Consider the following 18024-nt stretch of genomic DNA (forward strand, 5'->3'; position numbering starts at 1 on the left):
CTATCTGTTTTCAGATTTTTCATGATCCTTAACAAAAACTCGGTAACCAGTAAGCAAGGACTCCCGACTTCTCCCTTCCGTGCACCCCTGGTAACCCCTAAAAACTTTGGTCTCTACACACTTGCCCATTCTAAATATTTCATATAAACGAGGTCATACATACTTGACCTTTCATGACCTTTCACTTAGCATAATGTTTTCAAGGTTTATCCATGTTGCAGCACGTATCAGAACTTTCTCTTTATGGCTGAATAATATTCCATTGTATGGATATGCCAGATTTTTTATTTTTCTCCCTTCATTTGGTGGTGGACATCTGGGTTGTTTCTACCTTTTGGCTATTGTGAATAGTGCTGCGATGAGCACTGGCATCTTCAGCAACTTTTTAAAATTGAACATTATGTACGCGAGATTCATTCCTGCAGCTGCTTGTAACTACTGTGTATTCATTTTCATATCTGAGCATCCTTCACTCATTCCTCATTCTCCAACATTTGGGTTGTTCCCAGTTCTTTACTACCGTATTACAAACATAGCTGCTATGAACATTCTCAAGCATATATGCAAACATGTCTCTATGTCCCAAAGTGGAATTGCTCGGTGTCAAGTTCACATACCTTCAACTTCATGATGCCAAATTGTTATCCGAAGTGGATGCAGCAATTTGCACTCCCACCAGCACAGCAGAAGCATTCCAGTGGCTCCACCTCCTTCAGTGCTTGATGCTATCAGCCTTAAACTTGTGCCAATCTTGTAGCTGTAAAATATGGCTTTAATTTGCATTTCTTTGATGACCAATACACTGAGAATTTTTTCATATGTGTGTTGGTCATTTGGTGAAGTGCTTTTTCAAGTCTTAGCCTATTTTTTTCTGTTGGAGCTTTTTTGTTCTTTACTTGATTAAAAGGTGGGTGATTATTTTTAATTGCTGTGTGATATTCCATTTTACGCATTTACCACATTTGTCAATTCCTCTTACTGCTGGCTGTTTAGGTTATTTCCAACCCTTGGCTATTCAAAACAATGCTGTAATAAACATTGTACAAGCCTCTTGGTGTATGTGATAAATTTCCCTTGAATATATACCCAGGGGTAGAATTCCTGGGTCTTAGGGTAAGTGCATATTCAGTTTCCCTAAAGGTTTACAATTTGTTCTCCAAACAGCAGCACCAATTCACTATCCCACTATAAGGTGATGAAGCATTCCATTCTCCACCATGTTTTCCAGCACTTGCTATCACAAAGCAACTTCAGATGGACTGTCTCATTTGGTCTATAAATAGCCCTGGAGGGCAGACTATTTAAAGGAACCAAAGTTTTTCTAGTACTTCACAGTTTGCAAAGCACTTTCATCTGCATTATCTATCTCGCTTTATGTGCAATTCCTGTCACTCATTCCCTTGCAAGTCACACCCGATCAAAAGCCAGTGTGAATCCAACGTTTCTCTGAATCCAACGTGCAGCTTCACACAACCATGTAAATCCAGGTGTCTTGCCCACCTGAGCACTCTGAAAAATATTTTCCAAAGACTGTACAGTCGTGAACTGGTCTTTATTCCACACCCTGGAGATGGGGGTAAAGCCAGAGATTATTCTCTGTTGTTGAGACCCTCAGGAGGGAGGGCTAGGCTCTCTCATCCTCTCCCCATGGACTCTGCCTCCTTCCAAGCCACACAAGGTAGAGGATTCCTCAAGCATACCAATCAGTTGCTGTTGAGTCAATTTTGATTCATGGCATCTCCGTGAGTGTCAGAGTAGAACTGCACTCCATAGGGTTTCCAATGTCTGATTTTTCAGAAGTGGATTGCCAGGCCTTTCTTCTGAGGTGCATCTGGGTAGACTGGAACCTCCAACCTTTTGATTAGCAGCAGAGCACGTTAACCATTTACACTAGCCAGGGACCATTTACACTAGCCAGGAACTCCTCCTTGAACATAGAAAGGGACTTTGGATGCTGGTCAACCAAAGTGAATGACAAGTGTCCAACACAGATTAAAAATAGCAGGTCAGTTAAGGACACAGCACTTTTGTCATTTCTCCCTAAACATAAGCTTTCTTCTTCTTGTTTTCCTCATCCAGTGCCTGGTGATGCCTTTGGGATAAAGAATGAATCACGATACCATAATCACTCAGCCACTCCTACCAATGGTGGCTTGCTTATGAGCTGTTTATTTTTCTAGAGATTTGTGACTGTGTTCCTTATGTTGGCAATATGTCACCCTAATGATTTTATTTTAACAGTAATGAATTATGACTTGGTTCCCGCAGCAAGGCATATGGCATCCCTTTTCAATCCCTAGTGAATCAGTGTTGTTGTAATGAATACCAACTTCATCAATAACATTAGAAAATGCAAAATGGTGTTCTGTAGCCACTGTCATCTCTTTCTGTAATCTTTGCACTCCATCATTTTGACTAATATTTGATAGATTTAACCTCTTTTTTTATTTACAAAGTGCTCGTGCATGTTTGCCTGAACTGTAACTTCCAGATTCTGATTTCACTAATAATTTTTGAATGCCTACGCTGGGCCTTTTCACACAAAAAAAACTACTGTTTGTAACTGAGACAACTTGGGTTGTGAAAAGTGAAGTAATTTGGTCAAGGTCACACAGGTGGGGCCGGGATTTTAACCCCAGGCTTTGAACTCGAAATCTAGTATTCTTTCTACTAAGCCACACGGCATCTTTGTTACCATCTTTTTCTTTTTTTATAATTTCAGATAGAATTCTTGAATCTTTCTTGAATCTTCTTTCTAACTCTAAAGAAATTTGGATGGTATTACTTCATCTACAATATTTGAACCTTCATAGGGTGAAAAGTCAAGCCAACATTTCACATGGCATCTGGTTAATTACTCTGAGATACAGAATAGAACTTAGCAAACTCGACAAGCTTCCACTCTCTGGTTGTAGGTGGGGAGATGTCCATGTCAACCAAACACCTTAACTTTTCCCTGTGAGACAGAATAATATCAGTAAATCTGAGCCTCTGGATTTCTAGCTACCCAGCTTTGGATTTATAGATTTATGCTTTTGAATATTTTAGGAATCAGTCTAAGGCAGCTGAGAATACCCTGATTTTCCAGGTTTTGAATTTCAATCCTCTGACAGGAATTTGGTTTTCAGAGCAGTGTTGCAAACCAAAGTAATTTTGATTCAGATTCAGCTGTGGCCTATAAAACATCAGGCTTCATAAGGATATGATGAATCATTTAAGATTAAAGAGTCCAAGGACAGGCACATTTAAATGTCATAAAGTTGTCATTGTAACAAGTACATTCTCTGAATTCACTCTTCCAGGCCCCTGTGCCTTTAGAATTGCTGTCTCACTGCCTGGAAAGCAGCCTACCTCTTGTCCCTCTCCACCCTCCATCTACCTGGAGAACCCCCAGCTGTGAAGGCACATCCTCATGAGCAACACCCCTCAGCTAGCCCCTTGGAACAGTCACCCCCTCCTCCGACAGCAACATGTGCATCATTCATTCATTCATTCATCCAGAAAACATTCACTGAGGCTCTACCATGTACCAGGCACCACTCCAGGCCCTGGGACACATCCATGAGCTGACAGACAAAAATCCCTGCAGCGTGGAGGTGATGTTGCAAGTAAGAACAGCAGACCATAAACATAAACCTAAATGGCATATAGTTGGCTGGCCAGTGATAAGCATCATGGGGGAAAATGGGGCAGGAAAAGATGGATCTAGAGCCCAAGGGTGGGGAGGGGGCTTCCAATTTAAAATGGGGATCAGGGAACTCTTCATTGAATAGGTGACATTTGGGCAGAGGGGGTGAGCCGGTGAGCAGGACATGGAGCTCCAGGAGGCAATAGGAGCAGGCTACGGGCCACCTGGTCATCCATTCTATGCCCATTGGGTTTCTATGACGAGTGAAGTAGGGAGACTGCAGAAGATTTTGAGCAGAGAAGGTCAGATTCAAAATATGCTGGAAATTCAGTCAACAAGACCCCCGGATGGATAGATTACGAAATATGAGAGAGAGAAATTCCACTCTGACAGCGCTGATTACACTCTGTCATAGATACTGGTTAGGCATCTTTCTCTTTCTGGACGAGGAGCCCAGCGAGGGCAGAAGCTGTGCCATGTGCCTTAGGATTCCCAGAGTCTTATCTAGAGCAGGACACCCAAGCAAGGATGGCTTTAATGTGCTGAGCTTGATAGACTGAAGGAGTATGTCTCTGTCATGAGTCTTATTAGCATCAGGAAAGCTGACATTGTTCAGCCTGGCCAGCTCCCTCTCACCAGGAAGGGTACTCACCAGGCATCGCAGACACTGTCCTTCCCTGGGACGGATGTGAGAAGGGCAGGCTACTAATGACCTCTGTATTCAAGGATGTAGTGGCAGATGAAACCAACTTTTTATATTTGCTGATATCTAGGGAGAGAAATCTATCTTTTTCAGAGTGCTACAATTGGAATTACTTAGAGCCAAGAAATTTCCCGAATGCCTAGTTTCAACCTAACAAGCTGTCTGTTTAGGGCTGGCTGAGAACTCGAGGATGGCGTTAATGCTGGGTGGGGCTGCGCCGAGAAGCCGCCGACTACCTTGAGAAGCCCTTCTCTAGCTACCTCAGCTCCCTAAAAGCAGAGGTGTCAGGATAAATCGTAGCTCCATGTGGGCGCCGGGCATCTCCTGAGACCCTGCTTCTGTCGATTCTGCTGGTGATCCCCTCACTGTCTATGAGGGCAGAGAAAGACACCACTGGGGGCCGCATCAGTGTGAGTGCCTATAAAGTGTACATTTCAGAGATTAGAGTACAGCAGCCAAAAACTGGAGTGAATACGGGCATGGCTGTAGCCTGGCCCAAAGGGGTGCTCCTGCGCCTCCACCCCCAGGGCTGTCCGAAAGGGGGCCCACAGGACTGGATTATCCAGTAAGCAAATTAAAGACATGTCCAGGGCCCCAGCAAAGCAGGCCACCCAGAGAGATAGAAGAAATCACCAAATTCAGCAAAAGGCCATTTCTATTTCAGCATTTATATAAGCTTTATGCCATTTTAGAAAATGAAATATTTTATGGTTTAATGTCGGTCTGGCTCTGAATTCCACGTGCTGGTGGCATGGTGACCTCTTTAGTGTGTGGAGTCACCATCAATAAACTTGGAGGTGTTTCTCCAAGCTGCATTCTGGGCACGAGAAACAAAACCTCTTTGTTTCTTAAAGGGCAAGCTCTTCTATATGTCAGATTCTAGAAAGTTACTTTGGACTCTCTTGCTTTGGACATGTCACCAGAAAAAACCTATCGCTAGAAAAGGACACTGTGTTTGGTAAAGTAGAGGGTCAGTGAAAACGAGGGAAACCCTCAATGAGACAGATTTTCACAATAATCACAACAGTGGACTCAAACATAGCAGTGAGTCGTGAAGATGGCACAGGACCAGGCAACATTTCAGGTCTTTTACACATAAGGTCATCGTGAGTCAGAGCCAACTCAACAGCAACTAATAACGACAACAACAAAGTGGCCAAAGGCCAAGGAGTGTTTGCAGGTAAGTTGGCGTGTGGACAGTTACAAGGTGGACCACAAAGAAACTCTGCCTGTCAGGAGCATCCCCTTCAACCAGCCATCGGCTGTGTGGTTGATGCCCGTCTCCTTCCCAAGGATGCAGCCACTGTCTGTACATAGCACTGAAGAGTACCTAAGAAGGTATGCCCACCCTCTTTTGAATGACCATCAAATATTATTTATCTCTTTCCTGTGCTCCTGGACAGTTGCTATATTTCTTTACAGTTATGACTGCTCTTTGAGTCAGGGATGGAAAATATATGGCACTTATGCTACCTTCCTCCCCCACTCACCCATGATAGACATTGCATTTGGTCACAAGGTTTTTCCCACTCATCCCAGGCTAAGTCTCAACATTTTCTCAACACAGCGTTCCCAGCAGCCATGACCAGCCAGCCAACAAAAGGCAACAGCATGTAACATGGGACCGGTCTTTCACCTTATTTCTCCATGATCAGCTTTCTGAAGGGCAGGAACAGTGCCTTCCACATCCTTTTATCCCATGTGGTACCAATCCTATTCTGCACACAGTGGGCACTAGACTCATTTTCCATTCAGGAACATTAATATGTGTTCAGTAAACTTTCCTCTAAAACTAAGGAACACAGAGCCAAGTCAAACAAGGTCTACCACCTCCAGAAGCTTATGAGGCCAACACTGATGACAGCATATATCATAGTGCTGATTCCAAAGACATTATGTGCAGGTCACTCTGAAAGGCCAAAGAGATGGACCCAGAAATTAAGTTAGTTAAGTGCAAGGTGCTATTTTAAACAAATTGCAATTAAAATGTCAGTGGCTTCTCGAAGAATTGCCTTCTAGAAGCAGTCCTGCCAGGCCTTCGGACATCCTGGCACTGTGGGATAAAATGGCTTTGAGATGACATATATCATTACTAAGCCATTCCTTCCTCATTAATTTTCCTCATTACCATTGTTAAGAAATTGAACAGGGAAGGCTTCTGAGGCAGAGATAATGACTTCTTCTGGATCCTTTATACCAGTCGTAAAGAGCTACCCCTTCTGACAGCCCAATTTGTTTTCATTTCTCCTCTAACCAGCCCGAAGAAAGCTTAGGTTGTAATTTTTTAAAGTGCCTTAAAACTTTTGTGAGTCTCATTAATAACAGCGCCGAGCAGTGGATTTGGGTTGGCTCCTGTTAAGCCCATCAGGGCAGAAGCTGCTGCTCTCATAACACCCGATTACACTGGCTAATGAGGCCCATTAATCAGTCCTTGTAGCTTGGAGGAATGCCAGAGAAGGATCTATTGACCTTTAGAGCAGGCTGCACAGTTACTGTCATATTTTGTGTGTCAAATTTCTAACAAAGCTAAGTCGTGGTTAGTGTCTTCACTCATATTTTACCATTGTTGTTGTTAAGCACTGTTGACTCGATTTCAGCTCATAGCAGCCCCATGTGACAGAGTAGAACTCATCCAGAGGATTTCCTAGGCTGTAACCTTTATAAGAGCAGATCACCAGGTCTTTTCTCCTGCAGAGCCATTGGTAGGTTCAAACAGCCAACCTTTCGGTTAGCAACCATGTGCTTAACTATTGCACCACCAGGGCGCCTTCATATCTTACTAACAGTACACTATGTTTTTATTGCCCATCCCTCCCCCATTATTTTAGTAGAACAATGAGTACTTGGGACAAATAGCCTGAACTTTTGCTTTAGAACCTTTTGGATAAGCTCAGTTGTCTATTTCTCTCCAGGGTTGAGGCCAAGGTCAAGTGAGTTAATATATATGAGAGGATCCTGCATGGCACCTGGCAGATAGTAGGTCATCAGTCAATAGTGGTCCACCCATAACTGAATGAAATTTTCTGTAATTTCTATCAGCTACTCTCTGGCAAATCTGTGGCTTGGTCAGGTTGGGGAAATAAGTTTAAGGATTAAATGTCTGAATTTCTGTGACCTTGGACAAGTTAATCTCTCCAAGTGTTGGTGTCCTCATTTAAAACATGAAGATAACAACAGTACTGGACTCAGAAGGCTGCCAGAATACATGTAATGGCCTCAGCAGGGTGCCTTGAATGGAACACTAGAAACCAAACCAAACCAGTTACCATGGAGTCGATCCTGACTCATGGCAACTTCATGTGTGTCGGAGTAGAACTGCACTCCATAGAGTTTTCAATGGATGACTTTTTTGGAAATAGATAGCCAAACCTTTCTTTCAAGGCACCTCTGGGTGGACTCAAACCTCCTCCCTCTTGTTTAGCAGCTGAGTGTGTTAATCATTTGTACCGCCCAGGAATTTCTCAGTAAACATTAACGCTTATTATATCAAATATTGTTCTTAGTCAACTTGGACATTTTTTGAAAGACAAATTAAATATACTTGCTCTATTAATGGGCAAAGCCCTTTTTGTCATCTTGGGATAAGGTATCTCCTTTTGCTGAGAGGGTGGAATCAAGTAGATAGGGACAAAGTGACTGACAAGTCTCTTCCTTCATGCAGAGAGATGGCTGGCTCCCACCGAGAACATCAACTCCTCTTAGGAACATTTTGTGGGGTTTAGAGATTTTTTTCTTTCCAAAAGAGAACCTCTCCAGAATGTTTTCTTGTCCTCACGTTGACCCTGCACAGGGAGCAGTGGAGACTTCCTTATTCTACTTTTTCAAAAACAGAAAAGAAGGTATTAAGTATTTTGACCAAAATTACCCAAACAATTAATGATCAGGCCAGATTTTCTGATCAGTGTTCTTTCCTCTACACCAGATGCTTCTCACTTTAAGGCTGTAGGCTAATTTCAGCAAAATCTCAAAAGAGGAGAGTTTCAGGACTTCGGGCATCAACAACTGCAAAGTCCTTCAAAATAGGTGTCAGCTTCAGTAACAATGGTCACTTACTGTGCACCACATGTGTGCCAAGGATTTACCACGAACATTATCTCGTTAACTCTCTCCTCAACAGTTCACAAAGTTGGTACCAGTGTCACCTTCATTTGACCTATAGGGAAAGCGAGCCCTAGTAAGGTCAAGCAGGTTTAACAGCTCATTTTTTTAACCTTATACAGGTTATGCCAGAGTGTAGAAAAAGAGAGAAGGCTACTCAAGTCATTTTATGAGTCCTTGAAATCAAAACAGGGCAAGAAAATAAATCATAGTCTAATCTTATTTATGAACACTGATGCACAAATGCTAAATGAAACATAAGAAAATTGAATTTGGCCCTACCATACTCACACATACACACAGGCACTTATTAAAACATCTGGGCCAACTAGGGTTCATCCTAAGAGTTTAAGGATGGTTCAGCATAAGAATATCTATACATATAATCTAATGCAGCAACAGATTAAAGGAGAATATGGTAAGATTATCCCAATGAATAAAGAAAAAATATTCAATAAAATTCAATACCTATTCATAGAAAAAACTCTTACCAAACTAAGAATAGAAGGAAAAAGCAACCCACAGACAGGGAGACGATATTTTTAACACATATATCCAACAAAGGATTAATATTTGAAATGTGGAAACAATTGTAAATCAATAAGGAAAAGACAAAAAACTTAATAGGAACATGAGCAATAAATATGAACAGGCAATTCACAAAAGAAGAAACCTACTCAGCTTAACTTGTAATCAAGAAAATGCAAATTAAAGTGCTCATTAAACTGGCTGGAACTTTCAAATGAAAACACCAAGATGGCGAGTAAGCAAGAGAAAGTTCAGCAGGCCTAATTGCTAGAATTTTCTGCATTCTGCAGGAGAGCCTGTTTGTGTGACTGGGAACTGAACTATTGGAATGTTCCCTATGCTACTAATTGATAAGGGTGTTTTATGCTTGGAGCCATGAATCATGCTAGACCAGCTTGTCTAGATAGTTTGTGCAAACACTGTGATTTATGGTAACCACCTACTTTCCTCCGGGGGTCTGGAGTTTCAGTAACTGTGGCTAGTCACAAAGACAAGATGGGTGCGCATGACCAGCCTCTGTAAAAACTCTAGATGTTTAGGCTCAAGTTAACTTTCCTGGACATAAAACACTTGACATGTGTTTCTGCACTTAGTTCCTGCACGAATAAGCACAGCCTGTGCATTCCTTTGAGAGAGAACATTTGGAAGCTCACGTCTGGTCTCCCTCAGGCTCTGCCCAATGTGCCTTTTTCCTTTATTGATTCTGCTTCGTATCTTTCCACTCTAATAAAACAGAGTTGTGAGTATAACTATTTCTGAGTCCTCTAAGTCCTTCTATACAATCACCAAACCTCAGGGAGATCTTGAGGATCACAGAAACAGTGAGAATGTGGAGAAACAGGACTTAATACTCTCCTGGGCCAATCATTTTGGAGAGGAGTGTGACAAGATTGGGGTGAGTTGAAGATATACATGTGCTAATTTCATAACTATGTTTCTAATCTAGAAACATTGCCCTCAAGGTGACTGTGATTGTTAACGTTGTGTGTCAACTTGGCATGGCCATGATTCTCAGTGGTTTGACAGTTATGATGTACTCTGGCAGTCACATAATGATGCAATCACCTCCAAGATGAGATCTGATGTAACATGATCACCTCCAAGATGGGATTTGCTGTGAGTAACCAATCAGTTGAAAGGGAGCTTCCTTGGGTGCATGGCCTGCATCCAATGCAGGTGGACTTTCTGTCAAGGCTCATGGGCTTTGGCTCACTCTGGATCATGCAGCTGGCTCCCGTTCATCTGACCTCTGGTTCTTGGGACTTGAGCTAACAGCTTGCCTACCAATCTTGGGATTCATCAGCCTCCACGGTCTGGATTTTGGGTTTGCCAGCCCCTGCAGCTCCATGAGTTGGGAGAAGGATCCAACTTGATCCACAGACTTTGAGTTTTCCAGCCTCTACAACAGTGTTAGCCATTTCCTTGATATAAATCACTCTCTGGCTCTCTCCATATGTATATATATATGCTTCACTGGTTTTGCTTCTCTAGAGAACCCAGCCTAAGACAGTCATGTACAAAAAAAGAAAAATGTTCACTACAACATTGTTTCTAATAGTGAAAAACTAAAAACAATTTAAAATCCCATCAATAGGAGAATGGAAAAAAGAACTGTCATATTTGTATAATGGAAAACTGCACAGAATTTCAAATACCTAAACAAGAGCTATATCAATGTGAATAAATCTCAAAATGTTAGGAAAAGAAAAAGTTGCAAAAATGATGTGCACAGTAGGATAGCATTTATGCAAAGTTAAAAAACAGGTGAGATTAATTATTTCAAGCATCAGAATGATATACACCAACTTTACGACAGAAGATACTCTGTAGAGAGAGGGAAAGGAATAGGAGGAAGTAGAAGAGGGGGTCCCACAGAGGGTTTTACATAGGTCTGCATTGTTTTATTTCTTTAAAAAAAAAAAAAAAAGATCTGGAACAAACATGGCAAAACATTAATATTTGGTAAAGTTGCATGGCGAGTCTGTTATGTCGTTGTTGTTAGTTGCTGTCAAGTTGATTCTGACCCATGTGTGTCAGAGGAGAACTGTGCTCCGCTGGGTTTTCAAGGCTGTGAACTTTCAGAAGAGGATTTCCAGGCCTGTCTTCCAAGGCACCACTAGATGCATTTGACCACCAATCTTTCAGCTAGTCATTGAACATTCAACCACTTGCAACACCCAAGGATGCCAAATATATTATCCTGTATTTAAAATATTTCCAATTTTTTTTTTAAATAACAGAAAATCAGAAAGTGAAGCAATTTGCTTAAGATTCCAAGTTAAGTCAAACTGAGATTTGAGCTCCAGCCCCCAAGCCTGGCCACAACTTCAGTATACCTCCTCTCATTTCAGTGAGCTGTTCGTTAAAACCCTGGAAAATTAAGCTAATCCCACTTAAAGTGTGCTCACTCAGACCTCTGAATTAAATGTTAATAAAATGTTCATCTTATTTTAAAACTTTGGTAGCTATTGATAACAATTACACTCTGCATTCTCTCAGGTTCTTCGTATGACAGGTCCCACATTTATGACAAAGATGTTATAGATTAACTTCGGGGAGCAATAAAAAGCCTAGAGAAGGAAAGGCTTGTCAGTCTTTTGAGCTATGAGTTATCTTGCTCATTTAAAATATTAAAGAAAAGAAAATCAATATGAAGGTCCTAAGACATACAATTTGGTCAGCTAAATATAAAGGAGAGGCAGCTCTTAAACAATTTGTAAGCACTGAAGGGTTTATTTCATCTTCTAAGAAGCATAGTTTTCAGCTTTTAATTGAAACAGCACAGGGCGGAAACCAATCTCTTTTGTATTAAAGACGAGAGGCCAGAGGAGAAGGATGAAGATCAAAGATTTGACTTTTCCAAACGAAATGAGCCAAAGATACAAGGTATCTATGATGATGCGGCCTTACAATTTGAACTTAAAAGGGTTCTTTGACCAGTTTTAATTAATATCTTAATGTTTTCCTTAATTAAAACTTGCCAGAAATTATAAAGTTTTTTTTTTTGTTTTTTTTTTTTTTTGGCAACATGCTTTCAATTCAATTTCACAAATGCTCCCTAAGAAACTACTTATACGACAGGCATCATTCTAGTTTCTGGAGAGGTAAGATCACAACAATAAAAACCACTACTATTACTGCTACCTTATTGGATACGTTTCCATGTGCCAGCCACTCTAAGAGATTTACATAATTAAGAGGAAAACGAAACATGGGTGTGTGAAGGGAGAGTGAGGAATATGAAGAATAGTTACGGGGCTTGGTGAGGCCAAAGAGCAAAAATGAAGAGGAGAGTTCAGAGAAAGGAATTTTAAAGTTTGAGACATTGAAGGAAGAGATGTTCTCAGCGACTGTAAGGTTGCTAGAGTGTTGTTGTGTGCTGTCGAGTTGATTCCGACTCATAGCGACCCTACAGGACAGAGTAGAGCTGCCCCCATAGAGTTTTCTAGGCTGTAATTTTTATGGGAGCAGGCCTTTTCTTTCATGGGGTGGTGGCGAGTTCATACCACTGACCTTTCGGTTAGCAGCCGAGCACTTAACCATTGTGCCACCAGGGCTCCTTTGCTAGAGTATACTAGTTTCTTATACTGCTATAACAAATTATCACAAACTTGGTGGCTTAAAACAATGCAAATTTATTATCCTACAGCTCTGTAGACTAGAAGTCCAATATAGGTCTTACAGGGCTAAAATTGAGGTGTGGGCAGGACTACGTTGCCTCTGGATGCTCAAAGAAAGAATCTATTTCCTTGCCTTTTCCAGCTTCTAGAGGCCACCTAGGAGCCCTGGTGGCACAGTGGTTAAGAGCTCAGCTGCTAACCAAAAGTCAGTGGTTTGAATCCACCAGTGGTTGGATCCCACCTGTGGGATTGCTATGAGTCAGAATCAACTCGACAGCATCAGGTTTGGTTTGGTTTAGAGGCCACCTGCATTCCTCATAGCTCTCTTCCTCTATCTTCAAAATCAGCCAACAGTTGGTCGAGTCTTCCTCCCATCTCTCTGACCTCCTTTTCTGCCTCCATCTTCCACTTTTAGAGCCTGGTGGAGCAGTGGTTAAGAGCTCGACTATGAACAAAACATTGGCAGTTCAAATCCGCCAGCAGCTCCTTGGAAACCCAATGGAGTAGTTCTGCTCTGTCCTATAGGGTCACTATGAGTCAGAATCGACTCAACGGCAACGGGTTTGGTTTGGTTTGGTTTCCTTCCACTTCTGATTACACCGTGCTGATTACACCGGGCACACCCAGATAACCTCCCCATTTTAAGGTAGGCTGATTAGCAACCTTGTGATTCCATCTGTTACTTAGTACTCCTTTGCCATGTAACATAACATAGGCACAAATTCTGGGGATTAAAACATGGGTATCTTTGGGGGCCAAGATTCTGCCTGCCAAATAGAGGTTGCTAAAGAATTCCAACTCAAATTAGCTTAAACAAAATGGGTGTTTTATTGGAAAAGATCCTGTGATACCACAATAATTTATAAGAAGCCCAGCCTCAGGTACAGAACCAGTTCAGGTGTGGTCGGCATGGTAGATTGCTTTTGTGTAGCCCTTCCTACCATGGTCTCGTAACTCCCACCCAAGTGATTGGGTGAAACTGCACAAATAAGGTAATCGTGGCCCACCAAAGGAGTTGGTCAATTTTACCATCCCACTAGGTTTAAAATGAACTAACCCAGAGGTGGGAAAGAGAGGATCTCACCACCACCAAGAAAGAATAGCTAGGAATGGAGCGCATCCTTTAGACCTGAGATCCCTGCGCTGAGACCATCCTAGACCTAGGAGGCAGAGAAAGAACAGTAACACCAGAGATGGTGAGACAACGAGAAGCAGCAGCAGAGAAACAGCAGCAGCAGAGGCAGCAGAACCAGGAGACAGGCAGATGACAGCAGGAGACAGTGCTGTGGGCTTCCCAGTCCACGGACTGAGAAAGCTGAGCACTTTGGGACAGGTGGCTTGCTGGTGGGGTAGAGTGCCTCTGGGCACTTGGTGGAGCTAGGCTTGCTGACCCACAGAGCTAGAGCTGAGTGCCCTCCGGCCGAGGCTCACTGGCCAAGTAGGATGCCTTGAGGCACTTATTGGCAGAGCTAAAAGAGTTTTGTAACATTTGCCTGAGCAGGGCAAAGGCCAAGGGCCAGAGAGAGGTGTGCCTGCGGGCACGGCTGAGAAGATGATGTCCTGATGGGAGAACTATATCCTGAGCATTTCTGAACCTGAATTGTAACGTGTTACTTCCCTAATAAACCCCGTAATCATGGGTATTGTCTTTGAGTTCTATGTGGCCACTGCAGTGAATTATCAAACACAGCAAAGAAGGAGAAAGTGCTGTGGGAGGGATGGTTGATACCAGAATTGGAAAAGATGGCAGAGAGAGGAGGTGTATCTGACCTCTGCCTCATAGGAATCAACCTTGGGCTGTAGATCTCAGACCTCCTTCCCCCTTGTGAAGTTAAACGAGGTCAGACACCTCCACTACACCGTTGGTACACCAGGAACCCTTCCTTTCTGCTATTTCATCTCTGCTTTTTTTTGTTGTTGTTCTGCCTCATTAGGTCATGTCTTCCACTGCAGACTGGCTTCCTTTACCCTTGGTCCACATATATGGCTGCCAGCAGCTCTTCAAATTTTACATCTTACATTCCCATCATCAAGAGAGGGAGATATCAAGATAGGCAAACAGCATCTTCCCTGAGATCTTGGACTGGAAGACAGTGAGAGAGGGCTCTTCTAGTCTAAGATCTCAGGGAAGACACTATTTGCCCATCTTGAGTCAAGTTCCTCTGCCATCTTGGCTGAGAACTCAAAATGGTTCTCACAGCAACAATGGAGTAAACATAGGAATGAGAAGAGCAGTTCCAATGTAATGCTGACCATGCTCCATTCCATTCCTTAGCAAAGTCAATAAAGAAACAAAAGTCCTCTTTTTTTTTTTTTTCTGGCCGTAACTTCTCCACTGTGTGCTGTCGAGTGGACTTTTTAACTCATAGTGACTCCATGTGACAGATTAGAACTGCTCTATAGGGTTTTCTAGGCTATAGTCTTTATGGGAGAATATCAGCAGGTCTTTAATCCCACAGATCTTCAACCACCAAGCTTCAGTTAGCAGCCCAGCACTTAACTATTGCACCACAACGGCTCCTTAGAAAGGACTGAAGGTCATCAAAACTCTGTTTAGATTTAATTTCTTCCTAGTTAGCAGGATGCCCCTGTTTCTAGACCAGCCTCCCAGGTTGAAGCTACGATCACTATCTAGGACTATCCAGGTTTATTTTACCCTTTTCCTCAATCAGCTCAACTCCCCTCTGCCTACTGAAATCCCATTATGAAGGTGCCTCAAGTCCTTTCCCATCTCCATCCCAATGCTCCAACCCACTCTGGGCTCTCCTCTGGACTGCAGTCATCATTTCCTACCTTGTGCTTCTGGACTGAGTCTTGCCCTGCCTAGTACCTGTCAGTCCCCTGACAGTGATCCTTCTAAAACACAACTTAGATCTCTTGATAGTCACCTATTTTTCATTAGCACATTTTTTCAAAATATTAATGATATCTGTCTCTGCCTCAATCTGGAAGTTTCCTAGAGGTTACCGAAGAGACAATCAATGACAAGAGGTATTGCAAACACATTTGTCTCCAAAAAGCAAAGATAATTTCCTCTCCAAACACTTAAATGGCAGCTAAATTGTTTTTTCTACTTTAATATAAAAAAATCATCAAACATCAGTCTTGTAAATATTTATGATCCTAAGCAGACAGTTCATATTTTAGCATCCTTTGTTTAAAGACCATTCAAGCGCTTTTTGACAGAAACCTTATATCCTAACCATTCCCTGAACACAATACTTAGAAAACATGCCTTTATGATGTTTTCCAGGATAAGGTCAAGAAGGTAACTAACCATGGTTGCATGGGCCCAACCAGGGTTTATTCTGGCTGCGCATCTGAAAAGGTTAGAAGCAAAGAAGCTTCCATGGTACAGAGGCCACTGTGAGTTTTCCCACTGATAATTAAATACTATTTGGGTCATAGTGCTTCCGCTTCTCAGATTAATTTCCCGGTAGAACCCAAGGAAATGAGAGAAAGGGCAAAGAAGTCATCATAACTTCAATACTTGTTAATTAATAGAGCAAGAGTGGGGAGGAGTATGAGTGTAGGCTTTGGTTAAGTTTCTGGTGTTCTGCTTCTAAGTTCTTGTGACTTTGAGCAAGGCATATGGGCCTCAGTTTCCTCATAGTAAGAAAAAATGTTAAAGCTTATATAATCATTAAACATTGTTAATGTACTATAAATGGCTTAAGTCACTCATAAAAGAAAAATGAAATTATTTCTGAATTTCTGTTCTGGCTTTCAGCTCCAAAGCACTGTGGTTCTGTGAATTTGGTAATGGGGATCTCAGCATCACAGGAAAAAAGGAAACATATTACATAAACACTGAAGAATAAGTGGCTGGCTACAGACAGCCAAGGGGAGAAGCCACATAAGGAATTGGTGTTACTCTAAGATCATTGGGAGGCAATTGGAGGGTTATTCGTGGTGGTTGTTTTGCTTTAATTTTGCAGTCTTCTGGAAGAAACACTGTGATTTATATTTTATATGGATCACACTGGCTGCTGGGTGGAGGAGAGTGGCCTGTGGAAGGCGGGAGAGGAAGCTGCAAGGCCTGTTAGAACGCCTGCAGGTACCCAAAAGAGAAGACCATGGTTAGGACCTGGGATACAAACACATTTTGGAGAAATGAGTTTATAAGAAAGAATGGCATGTTAAGAGAATGGCAGGGAGTTTTGTAGAGCTAGAGTGAAGGGCGCTTCTGTCAGTTTGTCAAACTGTAATGGCTTACATACTGCTGTAATGCTGGAAACTATACCACTGGTGTTTCAACTACCAGCAGGGTCATCCATGGTGAACAAGTTTCAGTGGAGCTTTCAGACTAAGATCGACTAGGAAGAAGGGCCTGGCAGTCTATTTCTAAAAAAACTGGCCAGTGAAAAACATATGAACAGCAGTGGAGCATTGTCTGATATAGTGCCAGAAGATGAGCCCCTCAGGTTGGAAGGCACTCAAAATACGACTGGGGAAGAGCTGCCTCCTCAAAGTAGAGTCAACCTTAATGACGTGGATGGACTCAAGCTTTCGAGACCTTTATTTGCTGATGTAGCATGACTCAAAATGAGAAGAAACAGCTGCAAACATACATTAATAATCAGAACATGAAATATACAAAGTATGAATCTAGGAAAAATGGAGGTCATCAAAAATAAAATGGAATGCATAAAGATCAATATCCTGAGCATCAATAAGCTGAAATGGACTGGTATTGGCCATCTTGAATCAGACAATCATATGGTCTACTATGCCAGGAATGACAAATTGAAAAAGAATGGCATCATTCATTGTCAAAAAGAACATTTCAAGATCTATCCTGAAGTATGATGCTGTCAGTGATAGGATAATATCCATATGCCTATAAGGAAGACAGAAACCCTGGTAGCATAGTGCTTAAGAGCTACGGCTGCTAACCAAAAGGTCGGCAGTTCGAATCCCCCAGGAGCTCCTTGGAAACCTTATGGGGCAGTTCTACTCTGTCCTATAGGGTCGCTATGAGTCGGAATTGACCCAATGGCAACGGGTTTGGTTTTTTTTAATAAGAAAGGCCACTTAATACAACTATTATTCAAATTTACACACCAACCACTAATGCCGAAGAAGAGGAAATTGAAGACTTTTAACTTCTGCAGTCTGAAATTGATCAAACATGCAATCAAAATGCATTGGTAATTACTGGTGATTCGAATGGGAAAGTTCAAAACAAAGAAGGATCAGTAGTTGGAAAATATGGCCTTAGTGACAGAAATGATGCCAGAGATTGCGTGATATAATTTGGCAAGACCAGTGACTTCTTCATCGGAAATACCTTTTTTTTAACAACATAAATGGCAACTATACACGTGGACTTCACTGGATGAAAAACACAGGAATCAAATTGAATACATCTGTGGAAAGAGACAATGGACAAGCTCAATATCATCAGTCAGAACGAGGCCAGAGGCCAACTGTGGAACAGACTCTCA

Source organism: Loxodonta africana, chromosome 16 (assembly GCF_030014295.1).
Source record: "Loxodonta africana isolate mLoxAfr1 chromosome 16, mLoxAfr1.hap2, whole genome shotgun sequence".
In the NCBI taxonomy this organism is placed as follows: Eukaryota; Metazoa; Chordata; class Mammalia; order Proboscidea; family Elephantidae; genus Loxodonta; species Loxodonta africana.